At 46.1% G+C, this 17,630-nt stretch overlaps 1 protein-coding gene across 1 annotated transcript in view; it reads right to left on the bottom strand.

Moving 5' to 3' along the window:
* Positions 1-10,323, bottom strand: part of ST3GAL6 (ST3 beta-galactoside alpha-2,3-sialyltransferase 6) — a 253,034-nt gene extending 242,711 nt beyond the window's left edge. The window contains exon 1 of the mRNA XM_077480185.1: positions 10,248-10,323. The gene's annotated coding sequence lies outside the window, so the exon portion shown is untranslated. The remainder of the gene's footprint in view (positions 1-10,247) is intronic.
* Positions 10,324-17,630: the final 7,307 nt, after the last annotated feature.

Genomic DNA, 17,630 nt, shown 5'->3' with positions numbered 1-17,630 from the left:
TGTGTACGGGGCATTAGGCAGGCCATTCATGGGTCGAATTTTGAAAGAATTTTCTTTTGAACTTCGCAACATTAGTGGGCTGAAGCATCAGCTGATTTTTGTGCAGCCATTGAATTTGAGTAATTAGGCATTTTCCAAAAAAAATTACAATTTTCTAATTGATGGGAAAATTGTGCGAGAAATTGAAAAAGAAATGCGCATGTGCAAGAAAAGAAAAGTCCCAGAAAGAAAAAGAATTCCCAGCCACGAAATTTCTTTTCTGTGGCAACACGAGGTGAAATTAAAGGCTTGGTTGATCGAATTTCTAAATCAATGGTGGCATTATCTGATCACAAAATTTCTGATTTTTGAAAGAAGATTCTTCCTAAATTCAACCCATGCATGGCCAGCCTTAGAGTCCATTCACACAGGGGCAACACAACTTCCAGCACGACTTTGGGAGGCAACTTGGACACGACATGAGTATAAATCACAGCGCGATTGAGGCAACTTACAAGGCGACTTGAAGTCGCCTCCAGGACTGGGGACTTTGCCAGTGGCCAATCACATAATAATCAGCTCTGTGGGAGGGAGGGGTTTGCCTAGAAAATTATTTTTACTTCCTGGAAAGTTGCTTCAGTTAAGACAGGGGATCAGACTTGGAGGCAACTTCTATTGAAATCAATGGGTACAAGTCGCCTAGAAGTCGTATTAAAAGTAGTACAGGAACCTTTTCTGAAGTCGGAGCAACTTCAGTAGTGTACATTAAGACAGTTGTCATTCAGTTACATGATTTTATCATGTCGCACGACTAGGGGTGACTTGGGGCGACTTCAAGTCAGATCCAAAGTCGCCCTTGTGCGAATGGGCTCTGAGACAGCGATAAAGAGATACATTGTAACACTAGACTTTTTTCTTTACAAAGTAAACAGTAGTCCTTTTAGATCAAAGGGTGTAAATGAGGGAAGTTTAACCACTGAAAGGAGTTGTAAAGACATAAGGTTTTTTTTATCTTAATGCATTCTATGCATTAAGATAAAAAGCATTCTGTGTGTAGCAGCCTCCCCAGCCCCCCTAATACATACCTGAGCCCCATCTCTCTCCAGCAATGTTCAGGACACTCCTCCTGATTGGCTGAGACATAGCAGCGGGGCCATTGGCTCCTGCACCTGTCAAAGTCAGCCAATCAGGGGGAGAGAAGGGGCGAGGCCAGGTCAGGGCTCTATGTCTGAATGGATACACAAAGCTCTGACTCTGCTTGGGTGCCCCCATAGAGAGCTGCAGACTGAGGGGGCACTCGATAGGAGGGAGGGGCCAGGAGCAGCCAAGAGGGACCCGAGGAGGCAAGTATAACAAGTTTGTTTTTTTGTTTTTTATTGAAAGGAGCCTTTACAATTACCTTAACCACTTCCCGACCGCTGCACACCGATATACGTGGGCACAATGGCAGCGGTGGGCAAATGGGTGTACCTGTACATCCCCATTAAGAGGCAGGGATAGCAGGTGTGCGCGCCTGGCATGTACAGCCTCCCAGCAATCGTGTCACAGAGCCTCAGAACGAGAACGTGCCTATGCAAATGAGAGAGATAGAGATGATGGAGATAGAGATGATGGAGATAGAGATGATGGAGATAGAGATGATGGAGATAGAGATGATGGAGATAGAGATGATGGAGATAGAGATGATGGAGATGATGGAGATGATGGAGATGATGGAGATGATGGAGATGATGGAGATGATGGAGATGATGGAGATGGATTGTCGCTTTGTTTATAGGGCAAAAAATAAAAAAACGCAGAGGTGATCAAATACCACCAAAAGAAATATCTATTTGTAGGGGAAAAAAAAAATGAGGTTGATTTTGTTTGGGTGCAACGTCGCACAATAGTCAGTTCGCAAAAAGTGCTCTGGTCAGGTAGGGGGTAAAATCTTCCAGGGCTGAAGCAGTTAAATTCTAAAACTTTTTCTAAAACTTTTTGGTTACAAGTGAAAATTATTATTTTTTGCTAGGAAATTACTTAGAACCCACAAATATTATATATATATATTTTTTACTCAGATACCCTAGAGAATAAAATGGCAGTTGTTGCAATATTTTATGTCACTCTGTATTTGCGCAGCAGTCTTTCAAAAACTTTTTGGGGGAAAAAAAAAAAAAAAAAAAAAAAAAATCACACCTTGCAGCCTTCCTTAAAAATGTACACAGAGCTCCACATGCGCAGCCCAGATTAGATTCCTGACACAGAGCCTGTGCACCATATCATCCCACACTAGCCAATCAAGACAGCCAAAGACTGGGACCCAGAAGGATACCCGCGCAGGCGAGGAATCCCGCAGGCATCAGACCATTGGAGCTGGGGTAAGTATTGTGAACTTTAGATCCACTTTAATTTTACAACAACGTGCGTTTCCACATTACCAGGCATGTAGCATTTGGAGAATGAGAGGTCAGCCTCCATATTTCTCTCAGTAAGGTTTTATTTAATCTTTGCACAACACTACAAGCAGAATCAGGAGCGCTGATCACAAGTCACGGACAGTACTTCCTATGCTGTGCAGCTTCCTCTCCCTCTCTGCTTCCTGTGAAATCAGCTACATTCAAAGTTCTGTATGCAAGGCATTAAGGAAAGGTTAGATCCTTTTTTAAAGCAGACATTTAGTTATGGAAATATTTACATTGGACCAGTGCAAGTTACTGTATGTGTGTCAGGGATCTCTATGGAAGATAGAAATCATTGTAGCATGCTGGCCTTACATGGCTTCGTTTTTTTTTTTTCTTTCAGACAACAGGCTGAACGAAAAAAAATAAAAATATTATTATTAATAATAATAATAATAATAATAATAATAATAATAATATGGAATTGATACAACTGATAAATTGAGGTGGATGAAGGAGTCTTCCCTGCTGCGCTTCTGTATGTTGACAGTGGGGGGGGGGGGGGGTGGTACTCAATGGTCAGAATACATGGATCAGAGCTGCAGCTGCTGATTGAGTGTCTCCCCCCCCCTCCCCCAACAGGTCTATTCAACAGAAGTGGATCAATACATCAACATCTGTTGAGTACCAGTGGCCACACATGCATTGAAATCCGGCCACTTTCTACTGAACTTGCTTGAATTTCATCCCAGCTTTGGTCACCTGTGGACACCACTACTACAGTGCTCTCCACTAGCTTCCTGTGCCAAGTGGCTGCGTTGTAAACACAGGCAGTCACTTGCTTGAACAGACCTCATTCAGGGAACACTTTGCATTTCTTCAATAAATACAAACTTCTCTGGCTGGATGAGGTGGGGAGGCAGGACAGTGACATCACGATTTCCATCTAGTCCATTCAGAGAACACTTCATAGATGTAAGAAATATGTAATAGGCCAAACGCTGTGCTGACTTAAAGTGGAACTAAGGGCAACATTACAAAACTTGCATGGCAGGCCCTTTATTACAATGCCTCTTCTGCAATAAAATAAACCTTCCTCCTGCCTACTCGCAGGTCTTCTGTGGCTGGGATGACTGAGTTCTGTGCATTCACAGGAGTTAAGTCATCTAACGCAAGTGAATCAAAACTTTAGTTCTGCTCCAAAGAAGATGATCACCATGTTTAAAATATTCAATAGCATTTTATTGGATCCTGTTATCACGGTTGTGCTGAAATAGATTTGCCTCACAAGTGGACAGAACCCCGCATCATAATGTTCTGGTCCAGATCACCATTTTGGTATTAAAAAATAATTAAATAAAAACGTACAAGCTGAAAAACCTGCATATCCAATGCAAAGATAGGACACTTGAGCAAAAAGCAGCTCTGGCTGCAGGACTCATCCGGTCTCCACCACTGACCCCCCCTCCCCCCCCCCCTCCCCAGACTCATCTGTTCACCAATTCAGGCACCTATCCTCTGGGTTGAATGGCTCCCAGCATTGTTCAACCTGCTTTGTGTAACCCTAGGATGTCAAAGGCTCAGCCTTTACCCTCAGCTTCACAAGGAAACGCTGTAGACAGGGTCACATCATTACATGGCACTGTACTCTGCAGTATTTAGGATCCAGAAAAATATACGATAGATACACAATAATGGAGCCCACTCCTACTAAACATATGTGGATAACACAAACAAAAAATCTCCAATTTCATTTACATTGCGATTAATGTGCAATCTGTGAAGCAACAACCATTTCTTCAATCAATTCAGTGAAAGAACAAGTAAGCAGATCAGAGAAATTGTAACATATGCTGTGATAATATAACACTATAGTAACAGGAGTTCAAAGTTTCTGTGTGCGACTGCAAATCTTCACCACTGTGGAACAAAGAAACGTTGTAGATTCCTGTAAATCCCTGGTGCCCAGCCTGCTGCCCTTTGGTATTTGCTGTGAGGCCCTTTGTGGGACCTAGCAGTCAGTAGGGGAAACAATCATTTATAAAAGAAGGCTTTAATGACAGTGAACTCTAGCAGTCTCATGTTGCATGTCCCCTTACTCTCAAAGCACCCATGTTGCACATCTTCAGTCCCTGATCATCTCCTCTACCATATCTGAAGTCTGACAGTCTTCTATTGTATATGGAACATTAGGTGTGGCCCCGTGGAGCGGCCAGGAGCCACAGCAGAGGCCTTGTATGTAGACAACCACTGCTGCAAATGCTCGTGATTCTTCATCACAATGTGATGCAAAACCGCTATCTGTGTGCAAACAGAGCGCTCGTCAGAAGAAAAACAACTTCAATGGAGACATGCAAACCGTTGTATGAAAATACAACTAGAAGAAGTGAAAGTTATAAGAGGTGGGCGCTGCAATGCTGGGGCTATCATTAGGTAAAGCTCCTGCTGTGCGAGGATGTAACACCTAATGTGCCTGTAAGACAGCCAGTATTGCATGAGAGACTGTGCCAAGTACACAATTTCCACATGCTGACATGACTTGGCTCAGTCTTGTGCAGTGCCAACTGTCATATTAGCTGCTCACACAATGCTGATTTTACCCAGCAACCCCGACATGTCAGCGCCTGCCTCCCAACTGGAAATAGCTCTTAATGACTTGGCTGCCACACAGTTAGTTCCAGTTGTCAATGTGACGGAAAGTTTCCCAGCCCTTCAGTAGACACAGCTCATATGTCTACACCCACCCCAGCAACAAGGTGTCATTCGCACCTAGGAGTGGGTGAACATTCATTTTTTGCATAAACATGACTTCCTTTTCCTCTGCCTCCCCCCTTTTATACAATTGGATTTAAACAAAAATACTTTTACATTTTTCACCTTTGACTTCTTGCATCCTCCCCTAAGCAAGGGTTGCATGTCCATGGTGATATCTGAGCAGATTCCAATAGTCTTTAGGACCTAACAGGGCCCTGTGGTATGCCTGCACATATGCAAAGGCCCCCAAATATACCCCTAGAGCTAGAATGTGCAGAAAGCTACAGGTCTCTGTCTATGGGACCCGGGAGAGAACATTATGTCTGCACATGTGTGGGCTCTTGTGCAGATGGGGCTCTGCCATGTCCTACAGACTAAAAGTGCCTGCAAATGCACGGGATCTCACCCTAAGATGACCGAAGCAGAGAAGGAAGAAGAACTTGGGACTGGAAGGAGGACAAATGGAACAATTACCAGAATAAAATTGCAGGTAGGTAGGTACAGCACATACACTATGAATAGACCTCAACATCAATAAACCTACATATCATAGACTGGTCAACACATCCCATGTAAATCTGTGCCTTGTGATGCCATTGAGGAGATCCCCTGTGTAAAAGTCGGGCCATTCAGAATAGATGACAACAATGCACCCTAAAATCATACCAGAGTACAGAGGTACAGTGGAGCCTAATGCTGACCATACACGTATAGATTATTCATTTGTGCGTGTATATAATAAATACATAATAATATAAGAGCAAGGAACCAATATATACTGTGTGTCAGTTCTAAACAAATCACAAAATATATGCGGCACCTACACAATAAATAAAATAAATTTAAAGCAGAGTTCCACCCAAAAATGGAACTTCCGCATTTAGCATGTATTTTTTTTTGGGGGGGGGGGGGCGGGTAACCAGTTTTGACAGGTACTCGGCTCTCACTTTCTCTCTTGGTGCCACTGAGTGGAAGCCACAGCCGGGCGCCCACAGTTACAATGCCAGTGCCGCAGAGAGGAGGGGGAGAAGAGCGAGGCTTGGGGTGCCCACAGGTGAGGGTCTGTTTATTAAAAGTCAGCAGCTACACTTTTTGTAGCTGCTGACTTTTAAATGGGTAGAAATACGCTTTAATATAAGGTCCCTTTCACACGGCAAGTCCGCTTGGATCCGACTGTCCGTTTTTCAGGCGGATCTGATCGGGCCATCCATTGACTCCTGTGGGGAGATGGATGTCAGCGGAGATGTGTCCACTGACAGCCGTCTGCCCTCCGATTCACTAAAATCAGAGGTATGGTGATACATTCGCCATCCGTCTGGGCAGATCGGGTGAGATCTGATGAAAACTGACACACTGTACGTATTCGTCCGATATGAATCAGCGGCGCTCTGACAGGCCCCTCCCAGTTTAGTGAGCAGAGACAGACCTGTCACCCGCCAGCTCAGCGGTGATCAACGGAGAGATCTCCTGCCGAGCTGGCGGACTCCGCTGAGTGGATCCCCCTCGTGTGAATGAGGTCTAAAAGTGCTTGAAAAAAATAAAATATAAAAACATCTGTAAATCAGTTCATTAAGGCAGGGCTCGACAAAACCCGGGCGCCAGGTCGCATTTGCGACTAGAAATAGCGGCCTGGCACCTGGGGCATCACAGCTGGGGGTATCCTGTCACCGCGGACCCCCCCCCCGGCGTGATCGCGTCGGGCCGCGCCGCCGGCGGCCGGTAATTGAGCCCCCGGCTTTGAGGCCTTCTACGATCCTATGGTTCCTTCTGGAATCTGGCGCCCTCTTGTGGTGGCCGTTGGAATTACAACCAGCAATGCTAATAGGCTGGCAGGCAGGGGAAGCTCCATCTCCTTCACTTTACTCAGAACCCCCTATATATATATATATATATATATATATATATATATATATATATATATATATATATATATATATATATATATATATATATATATATATATATATATATATATATATATATATATATATTTTATTCTAACACCCTAGAGAATAAAATGGTGGTCGTTGTAATACTGTCTGTCACACTGTATTTGCACAGCGGACTTACAAGCGCACTTTTTTGGGGAAAATTTATTTAATAACAAAAAAAATAAGAAAACAGTAGTTAGCCCAATTTTTTTTTATATTGTGAAAGATAATGTTACGTCGAGTAAATCGATACCCAACATGACATACTTCAAAATTGTGCCCGCTCATGGAATGGTGACAAACTTTTAGCCTTAAAAATCTCCATAGGCGCCGTTTAAAAAATTCTACAGGTTGCACGTTTTAAGGTACAGAGGAGGTCTGGGGCTAGAATTATTGCTCTCACTCTACCGATCGCAGCGATACCTCACATGTGTGGTTTGAACACCGCTTTTATATATGCGTTCGCTTCTGCACGCAAGCTTGGCGGGACAGAGCGCGTTTAAAATAACTTTTTTTCAATGACTTGGAGACAGGTGGGGGGCTGGTGGCACCATCTTCCCCTCACTCGTCTCCATGTCAGGCCAGGGACAGGTCCAGATCGCCGTCACAGACCTGGCTCCTAACTTTTTTAGCTGGCTCCTAGATTCCAAGCAAATTTGTCAACCCCTGCATTAAGGTGCAACAAATCATTCACAAACACGAGGACATCCAAATCCCTTATCCACAAACAGTGGAAATGGAGCACCCATCACCCAGCTTTATGTATTAAGCTTAGCAGAGATTATATTTATGGCACTTTATCACCCTTTTTTATTTTGTTTTTTTAAATCTTATTAAGCACTTTTATAATAAAGGATGTTTACCTTTGAGAACGTTACATGTTCCCTCTCCTGCAGCCTCTACACCACCCCCGTCCCCCCTGAAAATATTCTCCCCGCGCTCACTGTCACAATTTGAAAACAACTCAACCGAGTGAAGGTTTGCCCACACGGTCGTGTCATTTATTCATAGTTTCCTGTGAATGCATGCACTACAAGTACCAACATCCTTTGCTGATGATGGCTTGTAGTTCTTAATGAACTACCAGGGTGCTAGTGAGCTCTCTAAGCATTTCATTGAGTCTTCCAGTCATTATGCATCTGCCTATATGAGGTGCGGGGAGAGCGGCTACACCGCCAGTCTGCGGGAGCCTCAGAGCGCGCCTGTGAGATATATATAATAGGTGCACATTATTTTACCTGCAAAAAACAGGCATTTGTTATTTTTTATAGAATTGTGAACTTATCCCTTAAAGTGGGGTACCCCCTAAAAAAAAAAAAATTAAAAGTCAGCAGCTACAAATACTGCAGCTGCTGGCTTTTAATAATCGGACACTTACCTGCCCCAGGGTCCAGCGATGCGGGGGGAACGAAGCCCCCCCTCGCTCCCCGCTCCGCTCGCGGCGCCGTCATGCATACTGTGGGCACCCGGCTGTGGCTTCACAGCCGGGCACCCACTGCGCATGCGCGAGCGGCGCAGGGCGCCGTGATACGCCGTACAGTCACCTGGGACACATGACCGGTCCCAGGTGAATGTGCGGCGCGAGGGGAAGTGATGTCACCAGCCCGGGCAATGAAGAAGGCAGACTACGAGGGACCCCCTAGCAACCGGTATTTAGAGGTGAGTAAAAAAATTTTTTTTTGCCAATTATTTTTTTTTGATTTTTTTTACGAATTTTAAGTAGTTTTATTTTTTTGGTGGCAACACCACTTTAAGTTTATGTATGACATCATTTATTTATTTAGTAGGTGCTGCATATATTTGGGAATGTTAATTTCTTACCAACTTGACAAGAAAATCTGAAGGAGCGGGAGGGAAATTTCTATCAGGGAAGGAATTTCTATCAGTGTGAGAGGCGATCTATACAGAATTACATTTATTCTAAAATTCAACATTAAAAGCAAGTGAAATTTATGAATGACATTCATCTAGGCATCAAATGTACACAGAGGTTTTGTACGAATGTTCATCCCTGGCCCGTGCCCTCACTGCCCATCTCCTTCTCCTCACATCACTGGCCCGTGCCCATACTGCCCATCTCTTCACATCACTGGCCCGTGCCCTCACATCACTGACCCGTGCCCACACTGCCCATCTCCTCATCACTGGCCCATGCCCACACTACCCATCTCCTCACATCACTAGCCCGTGCCCACACTGCCCATCTCCTCACATCACTGGCCCGTGCCCACACTGCCCATCTCCTCACATCACTGGCCCGTGCCCACACTGCCCATCTCTTCACATCACTGGCCCGTGCCCACACTGCCCATCTCTTCACATCACTGGCCCGTGCCCACACTGCCCATCTCTTCACATCACTGGCCCGTGCCCTCACTGCCCATCTCTTCACATCACTGGCCCGTGCCCTCACTGCCCATCTCTTCACATCACTGGCCCGTGCCCTCACTGCCCATCTCTTCACATCACTGGCCCGTGCCCTCACTGCCCATCTCTTCACATCACTGGCCCGTGCCCTCACTGCCCATCTCTTCACATCACTGGCCCGTGCCCTCACTGCCCATCTCCTCACATCACTGGCCCGTGCCCTCACTGCCCATCTCCTCACATCACTGGCCCGTGCCCTCACTGCTCATCTCCTCACATCACTGGCCCGTGCCCTCACTGCTCATCTCCTCACATCACTGGCCCGTTCCCATCTTCTCACATCACTGGCCCATACCCTCTCTGCCTATCTCCTCACATCACTGGCCTGTGCCCACACTGCCCATCTCCTTCTCCTCACATCACATCACTAGCCCATGCCCACACTGCCCATCTCCTCACATCACTGGCCCATACCATCACATCACTGGCCCGTGCCTATCTCCTCACATCACTGGCCCATCTCCTCACATCACTGGCCGGTGTCCTCCCCGGTCTCTTGCCATCAGGTCTCTCCGGTCCCATGGCCCTGTGGGCGGATATGTGTGGCCCCTTCCCCGGCTCTCTCTCTCTCCTCGGACACAAAGACCCCGCTCCTCACACCGAGTACGTGGTGTCCTCCCCGGGACTCCCTCCACACCAAGCCCCGCTCCCCCCCTACACACCGCCGGAGGAGGAGGAGAACGTCCCCCGCCCAGAATCCCGAGCACCCCACCGGGGAGGGGGACACACACCTCATCGGGGCCCCCCACCCGTCCTCCTAACACCCTGTACTCACCCCGGTCTGCGATCCCCGCTCAGCCTGGACACAGTCCGCTATGAGGAAGGAGGGGGAGGGGAGGAGGAGGGGGAGGGGCCGCCTGGAGGGGGAGACAGGACAAAGGGGGGGCTGTGCTGGGACACGTGACACCTACCGGGAGGAGGGGGGGGGACTTACCGCTCCTCATAGGATGTGTGTACTCCTCTACATAACTTCTAGAGAAACTTTTTCTTCCCGCTCTCCTGTCATCATTCTACAGAAACTTCTACAGCCCAGCGCACAATACACACACTGTGCTGTACATGGGGCTTGTTTCATTGTGATTAGAGTAAGGACGGATTAGAACCCCTGTCGGGTCTTTTTTGCCATCTATGTTCCAGTTGAGGAGATTTCCCTTCACTTCCTGTCCCTTAGCCAAACAGGAAGTGAGAGGAAATCCCTGCAAAGTGAGGGGATCCCCGGGGGTCTCCCCACTGGTGTCCCCTTTGGGATTTCTTTCACCTTTGGTGATCAATGTAAACAGGACAAGAGCAGGAATCTCCCTGGAAAGCTCTTCACACCTTTAGGGCCGGTTCACACTGCAGGCGATGCGAGGCGACTCCGACTTGCCTCGCCGCGACCTCAGCGGCAACTTGCAGATGACTTCTGTATAGAAGTCAATGCAAGTCGCCCCGAGGTCGCCCAAAAGTAGTACAGGAACCTTTTTTCTGAGTCGGAGCGACTCGAGTCGCTCCTCTCAGAACGGTTCCATTGTACAGAACGGGGGCGACTTGCAAGAGCGAGGCGAGTCGTGTCGCCTCGCATCGCCCGCTGTGTGAACCGGCTCTTACAGAAACTCCCTACAGCCCATTTAACACGGTTTCCTATGGGACAAGGTCACACCAGGGCTCTTTTCAGCCGCTGTGTTTTTGGAAAGGGTCAGGGACTATTTTAACCACCTTCCGCCCACCATATAGACAAATGACGGAGGGTGGGATCCTCTCTTGTTCATATGATATCGCCCAGTCTCACCCTGATTGCATGCCAGCAGGGGCACCCAGGGCAGCGATCACGGGCGTGCTGTGTCCCTGAGATAGGGGGCGCCCCCCGATCTTGGTAAAGAGATGATTATGTATCTCTTTACCGATGTGATCAGCGTGTCCAATCACAGCCAGTCACATGGAAACACGGAAATGCCAGTTATCGGCTCTCCTCACCTCACACTGACAGAGTGTGCAGAGAGGAGAGCCAATCAGTGACATCTCCCAATCTGTACCCATCAGTGATGCAAGTCAGTGCTGCCTATCCATGCCCATAAATGTCACCTATCAGTGTCCATCAGTGCTGCATATTAGTGCCTCCTCATCAGTGTCACTACATCAGTGCAGCATATCAGTGCTCATTAGTGTAGCCTATCAGTGCTGCATATTAGTGCCTCTCCATCAGTGCCACTTCATCAATGCAGCATATCAGTGCCCATTAGTGCAGCCTATAAGTGACCATCAGTGCTGCATATTAGTGCCTCCTCATCAGTGCCACTTCATCAGTGCAGCCTATCAGTCACCATCAGTGCTGCATATTAGTGCATCCTCATCAGTGCCCTATCAGTGCAGCCTATCAGTACCCATCAGTGCTGCATATTAGTGCCACTTCATCAGTGCAGCCTATCAGTGTCCACCCGTGCTGCATATTAGTGCCTCCTCATGAGTGCAGCCTATCAGTGTCCATCAGTGCTTCATATTAGTTCCTCCAAATCAGTGCCATGTCACCAGTGCAGCCTATCAGTGCCCATTAGTGCAGCCTAGCAGTGACCATCAGTGCTTCATATTAGTTCCTCCTCATCAGTGCCATGTCATCAATGCAGTGTATCAGTGCCCATTAGTGCAGCCTATCAGTGCCCATTAGTGCTGCTTATTAGTGCATCTTCATCAGTGCCATCTCATCAGTGCCCTATCAGTGCAGCCTATCAGTGCCCATCAGTGCTTCATATTAGTGCCTCCTCATCAGTGCCACTTCATCAGTGCAGCCTATCAGTGCCCATTAGTTCAGCCTATCAGTGCTGCCTATCAGTACTGCCTCATCAGTGCCCATCAGTGAAGGAGAAAAATCACTTATTTAAAAAAAATTCTGACAGAAACTAAGAAAAACTTCTTTTTTTTTTCATTTTTTTTTTTTTTTTTTTTTTTTAGCAAACATTAAAAAACCCTAGTGGTGATTAAATACCACCAAAATAAATCTTTATTTGTGCGAAAAACAAGGTAAAAATTTAATTTGGGTACAGTGTTGCATAACCGCGCAATTGTCATTCAAAGCTGGAAATTGGCCTGGGCAGGAAAGGGGTAAAAGTGGCCAGTAGGCAAATGGTTAAAAGCAAAACAGTGTGTTTTTGGTTCAATAGACTTCAAGGGGAAAGCTGCAGAAAATCATGAAGTGTATTTTTGCTGCATTTTTGCTGTAATTTGCATTTTTTAATCTACCCAACAACAAATTGGTCTAAAAAAGAATAGAAAAAAATGAAAAACACATAAAAACGCACGAAAAATGGGCCAAAAAACACGTGTGCAAAAATGCACTGCAAAAAGCAATACAGAAACAGATCAAAAGCAAATTGCACAGGTGTGAACAGGCACAAAAGAAAGCAATGTTCTTTCACATGTCATGCGAATTGGATGTGGTTTAACCACTTGCCTACTGGGCACTTAAACCCCCCTCCTGCCCAGAACAATTTTTAGCTTTCAGCGCTGATGCACTTTGAATGACAATTGCACGGTCATACAACACTGTACCGATATGAAATTTTTATCATTTTTTTCACACAAATAGAGTTTTTCTTTTGCTGGTATTTAATCACAGCTGGGTTTTTTTATTTTTTGCTAAACAAACAAAAAAAAGATGGAAAATTTAGAAAAAAAAAAAAAGTTTCATAGTCTGTTATAAACTTTGCAAAACAGGTCATTTTTCTCCTTCCTTGATATGCGCTGATGAGGTGGCACTGGTGGGAAGACAGGCTGCACTGATGGGGGCAGATAAGGTGGCACTGATGGGGACAGATAAGGCGGTACTGATGGGGACAGATAAGGCGTCACTGATGGGGATAGATAAGGTGGCACTGATGGGGGCAGATAAGGCGGCACTGATGGGGACAGATAAGGCGGCACTGATGGGGACAGATAAGGTGGTACTGATGGGGGCAGATAAGGCAGCTCTGATGGGGGCAGATAAGGCGGCGCTGATGGGGACAGATAAGGCGGTACTGATGGGGACAGATAAGGCGGTACTGATGGGGGCAGATAAGGCGGTACTGATGGGGGCAGATAAGGCGGCACTGATGGGGCAGATAAGGCGGCACTGATGGGGACAGATAAGGCGGCACTGATGGGGACAGATAAGGCGGCACTGATGGGGACAGATAATGCGGCGCTGATGGGGACAGATAATGCGGTGCTGATGGGGACAGATAAGGCAGCACTGGTGGGGGCAGATAAGGCGGTACTGATAGGGACAGATAAGGCGGTACTAATGAGGACAGATAAGGCGGTACTGATGGGGACAAATAAGGCGGTACTGATGGGGACAAATAAGGCGGTACTGATGGGGACAAATAAGGCGGTACTGATGGGGACAGATAAGGCGGTACTGATGGGGGAATATAAGGTGGTACTGATGGGGACAGATAAGGCGGTACTGATAGACACAGATAAGGCAGCACTGATGGCCACTCATAAGATGGCACTGGTGGGCACTGATTGAAGATTGATGACTGGCATTCCACTGTCGGACATATACATCCTTTTTTCTTTACAAGATTGGATTTATGTCATGAGACTTTCACTTTAATTGATTCCTGATATTTATTTTTTTGCACAAAGTTGGACTCTAATATTTCCTTTTGTGTATGGGGATGTTTTAGTAGTTCACATGTATTATTATTATTGCACTATTTTGCTTTAGCGTTACATTTTTTACACTATCTCTAGCTGCTACTTTTGCTGTACAGCTTGGTCTGTTACAGGAAGTTGAAGAATAACAAACTTACTGGTCAGATCAAAAAGTAGAAAATAAAGGAAAGAAAAGGTTAAAAGAATGAAGAATTGGTAGGCTACAATATAATACATTTTTACATTTGGGTTTATATATACAGTAACTTATACGATCTGTAGATGGAAGCTTGTCACTTTGATCGGCAGATGGATGAAAGCAGTCAATACAAAGTATTAACATTACTTTGTATCTTCGTTTCGCTCTATTTCACTTCTGAGCAATGTTGATGTACACGGTGTCAGACGATCATTCATTTGACAGCAGCAGCTTCTACAGCTTCTGTAATTACACAGCAACTCCCATCGGGGGGGGGGGGGGGGGGGTTGGGGGTGCAGCGGGGCAGAATGACTGCACACCCCCCAGTGTACTCGGCATAATAAAGTGTAGGTAAAGGATAGATTTTTTAAAATAGGGACTCGGGTTAATTAGTTCACCTTCTGGAACATTTAACCCCCACCACCACCATGCAGTGCAGCATCTCAAGCAGTGCCAGGACAAGGTCATCTAGAGCCCTGGGCAAACATGCCAAACTGAGACCCACCCCCCGGGATGTATGAGCATTTTGTGTCAGAAAAAATCCCCCTACAAAAACACTGAGCACCAATCTGCATGCTTACGCCCTAAGCATAAATTCACCCTCCTTCCAGTACAAATCCACTCCCCTGCTGAAATACCTCCTCTTAGCCAAAATCTTCTCCCCCCATCCCCTCTGCTCAAATGCCCCCCCACCCCCAAAAAATGTACTCCTCCTACCACAAATCCTTCCCCACAAAAATTTCCCCTTCTAGTACACATCTTCTCCCCCCTCTTCAAATTTCCTCCTCCCAGCACAAACCCCCCCTCCTAGCACAAATCTTCTCCCCCCATCCTCCTTCCCAACACAAATCCCCCTAAATCACCACTCTTAACCCCCCCAACCCCCCCCCCCAAATTTCCACTCTTAGAACAATACTTACCCCCTGCTGTCCTCCAAATCCCCCTTCCTCCAATCTCCTTGTAGTGCCCCCCCACCTCATATGATACCACAGTGCCCAGGGCAGCTAACCCTGCTGCCCACCCCTTGTCTGGTCACAATACATTTAACTCTGAATAGTTGGCTTCTCACGACAGATTTGAAAACGTGGTGGGTGATAACTGTTGAACATCAAAATATGCTATATTTGTTTCTTTGATGTATGTATTACGACTGGTACAGGATTGAATATGTTTATACTATTATTTCTTTCCTAGATTGTGGACAGACATAATATGAAAATGGAGGAATTCGCAAACATGATACACTGGGTGTGCTAATGAAGAAGAGTAATCTGTATTGTTCGCTCTTTATATGGAAGACAGAATGTGTTTTTCAGATGTGGGTTGATGATGAAGGGGTTAAGATTTAACCACTAGAATTGTAGTGATTAGGTGATTTGGGTTTTGCACCTGAGCAGCATACCTGTTGCGGTTAGGAATTATAAGCTAGTGTGAGTAGTAGTGCCCGTTCACACAGGGGCGACGCGACTTGCAGCGCGACTCACAGACGTGACCTGCACACGACTTCAGCGGCGACTTGCAAAATGACTTCTGTATAGAAGTCAATGCAAGTCGCCTGAAGTCGCCCCGAAAATACTACAGGAACCTTTTTCTAAGTCGGAGCGACTTGAGTCGCTCCTATTAGAATGGTTCCATAGTACAGAACGGAGCGCGACTTGTCAGGCGGCTAAGTCGCCTGACAAGTCGCGGTAGTGTGAATGGGCACGTAGGATAATACACATGCCAGAGATAGCCTGACGAAGAGCAAGTGTGTGCTCAGAAATGTACAGTGGCTACTGCGAATACTGCTATGTAATTTTTCCTGAAAAATTGGATTAAAAGAAGATTGTTTGCATCGTAAGCACGTGTCCCATTGTTTTTCATATATATGTACAAAAAGAAGAATGAGAAAATAGGGGAAAACTAGAGAGGTACACGTATGAAAAAATAAAAAATATGTATGTAAATAAATATATATTTTCTTTACCTTGGGGTAGGAAATGCAAATTTCCTTTTTGGAGTAACTTATGTCGATGTTAAAATTTTTCTTTCAAACTTCCTTTTCTTTGCTCCAGTGTCTATTTTTGCTGTCTTTCGATCCTTGCCTGTCCCACAGTTATGAGCCAGCCACCATCCGATCAAGACCATCGTTTTCTTAGGTAAGGTCACACACAGAAAACAAAAGAGTGCCTTATGCTGTTACTTTGTTACAGACCTATACGCCAAGAGATGTTTAGCAGGAATTCTGGCCACCGCAGCAGCCATTCCCAGCCAAGATCGGATCACAGTAGATCGAATAGCTCGAGACACCTTTCAGATGGGAAGTCAGCCTCTAAAAGGCATCACTCTCCCAGTCCGCCAAGATGGGAAAGGTCTAAAAAATGCCGGGCATGTGGTGCAAACCCCGATGGCAGATAAACTGCTCTGCAATGACTGTTTTAGGGGGTATGCAGAGCAGAAGCAGACGTTAGGGGGTATGCAGAGCAGAAGCAGACGGAAGTACAGCAAGTGACTGACCTAATAAAGAAGGTGAAGGACTCATTAGCAAAGCTAATGCATTCATCACCGGCTCAACAACCTGTGGACCAGGTTCTTCCGGGCCCATCAACAGGACTGTAGTGGGCATCTCAGGGTCACTGCCCCTGTCCATGGGAGACGAGGTGGAATAAGATTCGGTGGAAGAACTAGAGCCTTCAGGCTTTAATTTTTCACTAGTGCAGCCTTTCGTGGCTGCAGTCAAGCAGGCAATTGGCTGGGAGGAGACTGAAGAGCCTCCGAAGAGATCGAAATCCTTTTTTTCCTTCCTGAAGAAAAAACTTGCCTCCAGTGGTCGATGCCATAGTCGTGCGTTTAGCAAAAAACATAACACTACCAATGGAGGACTCGGCTTCCTTTAAAGATCCATTAGATAGCCGCATCGATTCAGACCTAAAGAAGGCCTATCAGTTGGCAGATGGAGCTGGCAGGCCAGCGGTAGCTCTAGCCTCAGTATCTAATAATATCAAGGTGTGGACAGAGAATATAGAAGTAGCCATTCGTCAGGAGGTGCTTAAAGATGACATCATCAAGGCCCTGTAGGAACTAAAACTGTCCGCGTACTTTGTAGGGGAAGCGGCAATCGATACAGTGAGGTAGAGCTATGTTACACACAATTATGGCAAAACAGGCTTTGTGGCTGAAACCATGGGCAGCAGATGCAGCATCGAAACAGAATTGGTGCAGAATCCCTTTTGATGGGAAGGCTCTGTTTGGGGATAGACTAGAGAAAGCAATCTCTCGAGTGACTGGTGGAAAGTCGAAGCTACTTCCCCAAGATAGAAGACAGAGTCAGACGCTCAAGAGTTGTTTCTTCTAAATTTCAGTCCT

This window comes from Lithobates pipiens, unplaced genomic scaffold (assembly GCF_037356315.1).
Source record: "Lithobates pipiens isolate NorthernLeopardFrog02 unplaced genomic scaffold, aLitPip1_a1.2 Scaffold_16, whole genome shotgun sequence".
NCBI classification, from domain to species: Eukaryota; Metazoa; Chordata; class Amphibia; order Anura; family Ranidae; genus Lithobates; species Lithobates pipiens.
This window is presented reverse-complemented; position numbering and strand designations above follow the sequence as displayed.